Genomic DNA, 2,678 nt, shown 5'->3' with positions numbered 1-2,678 from the left:
CTTTACCTGAATTTAGTATATTTTTTTAATGTTTATTCTTTCTATTATCTATTTCATTTATCTTCTGGTGTCTATCCTCAAAATGTCTGTCTCCCAAAAATATTTAGGCGAAGGCTGAGTGCTGTTTGGGGATTGTTTCTGAAGATAAATATATCTTTGAAGTCTGGAATTGTTACCAGCTTTGCCCATTACTTTGGGGTATGCTCATTTATTAGGGTTACTCTTCTGGAGGGATGGGGGGAGGTTCTGTACTTCTGTCAATGTACTGCTTGAGTTACTTGAGTTTTCATATAGAGCTCTAGTTCTCCCTGTTGCAAGTTCCTGCCCAGTGGAGCTATCCTGCAGGACCTAGATTCCCCAGGGCTGGGTTCTTTCAGCCTCAGAATCACAGGAATACACACACATTAACAGAGCGCGTCTGAGAGGACTGGGTTAATCAGCACTCCCAAGCTGGCCCTTTATATGTCCCTGGACTCAGTAGGCTGGGTCGAGCAGCATTTCAAAGCTGTTACCCTCATGTGCCCTTGGATTCAGCAGGCTGGGTCGAACAGCACCTCCAAGCTGTCACCCCAGGGGTGAAAGTAAAATGTAGATTTTACCAGTAAGGGGATGCTCTGGCCCCCCCGAAAGGGGCAAGGACTCTGGTGGAAGGGGTGGGGTTCGGGGTCAGTATCCCCCAGACAGTCCATCTGTGCTCCCTAGCCCGCGCTGCCCGTGGCTCCGGCGGCGATTTAAAGGGCCTGGGGCTCCAGCTGGCATAGCCACGGTAGTAGCATAGGCGGCCAGAGCCCCGTTCCTTTTTAAATCGTGGCCCCGGGGCAGCTACTTCTTTTGCCCTCCCACCGTCAGCGGCCGGGTGTGGGGGGCGGAAAAGGGGCAGCGATATTAAAGCACTGCCGCGCAGCTTTTTAACATTGCTGCCCTTTTTGTGCCCCCCAGCTGGGTCATCGCTTCCCCTTTTGGGCCCCCCCCCATTGGCAACCCTGCTGGTAAGGACCCAGTGGGGGCGCAAAAGGGGCAGCGCTTTAAGCAGCACTTTAAAGTCAGTGGTATGGGCCGGTCCTGGTGGCTACCTTTTACTGGTACGCCATACTGGCCCGTACCCCCTTACTGTCACCCTTGTGTCACCCTCATATGCCACAGGCACCGCACTGGAATAGAGCCCACCTGAGCAAGCTGGGTCGAGCAGCACTTTCAATCTGCCACCCTCATATGCCCCTGGACTCAGCAGACTGGGTGGAGCAGCACTTCCAAGCTGCCACCCTCATATGTCCTGGGTTCAACGCGTCTCTATCCCCACTTCCACATTACAATTGTTCTGGTAGTAACCCACTTGATCAGCATAGGATTTTGGGGTGCTGCGGGGATCTTTTAGCTTTGGTGAGGAGCACTGCTATGGAACGAATGAGAAAACTAAAAAACACTCATGAGGGGAGCGGGGGGGAGAGAGAGAGAAGCAACCAGCTTAATCATGAAAATTATTTCTTTCCAGGTAATAACGATAGGGGAGCCAAACAAACAAAACAGTTATAATATTAAATCTAATTGATTGTGGTTCCGTGGTGGTGGTGGTGGTAGCTGAGAGACAGGCAGAGCCCCCGGCATGATTAGTCAGAAGATGAAATCCCAATGGAACAGAGGCAGATTTTGGATCCAGGCATCAGAGCACTTACTTGAGCATGCCTAGGGGTTTTTGTAGAGAAACAATAATGGTTCAAGGGAGAACAGTAGATTTGTTTATGGGTAAACCAATGGCTCAAAGGAGTATATCAAAGTTGTTTTGTTCAGGCTAGACAATGGAAGCTGATCATTCCTGGCTATGGGCAGTATTCCTTGGAGGGAGCTCACAATGCAATTAGGGAGCTTCACTATTTTGAATACCAAGAAAGGATTTGTTACTAGAATTGGTCTGATAACTACTGAGAAGGGTGTGTGCAGGCGTGGGTTCATTAACATCTGGAGCAGAGATCCCCCATCATGCAGTGCTTCACTGCTTTTCTGGTCTCAGAGTTTCTTCCGGTTCTTGCCTTGGAATCTCTGTTCTCTATTCTGTATGCTAATGGAGATGCCTCCCTGTCCCATCTTCGATGCAAATGAGGCTAGGGGAGTTTCCTTAATCCTGTCACCCTTGTCCTAGGCATTTAGGTGTGTCTCCCACTGCCTTTTCATTGATTTTTGTAAGTCTTCTGATTGGTTTTGGTTCAAGCAGAGGCTGGGGGTGAAAAGGTCTTTCGTGAGTCAGATAGGCTGGGTACTGCACCCTGGTTCCCCAAGAATAGAGAGCTGCTGGGTAACAGAATGAATTCTAATGTGTTTCTTATTAGCAATGTTATTTTCCAGTGCTTGAATATAGACACAAGAGACTAAATCTTCCGCAGATTTATGATTTGATTTTTTAGAAAGTGCTGAATACCTAAAATTTCTCATGAAGTCTTTGGAAAATCAGGCCTTCCATTATTAACAAACAGGTATAATGTTACTGGGGAGGGACCAATACCAAGAGAGGAGTGGCTGGCTCACTACAAAATCAACTTTTCCTCTCTTGGTATTGACACCTCCTCATCAATTATTGGGAGTGGACCACATCCGCCCTGATTGAATTGGCCCTGTCAGCATTGGTTCTCCACTTGTAAGGTAACTCCCTTGTCTTCATGTGTCAGTATATTTATGCCTGCATC

Source organism: Dermochelys coriacea, chromosome 6 (assembly GCF_009764565.3).
Source record: "Dermochelys coriacea isolate rDerCor1 chromosome 6, rDerCor1.pri.v4, whole genome shotgun sequence".
Lineage (NCBI taxonomy): Eukaryota > Metazoa > Chordata > Testudines > Dermochelyidae > Dermochelys > Dermochelys coriacea.
This window is presented reverse-complemented; position numbering follows the sequence as displayed.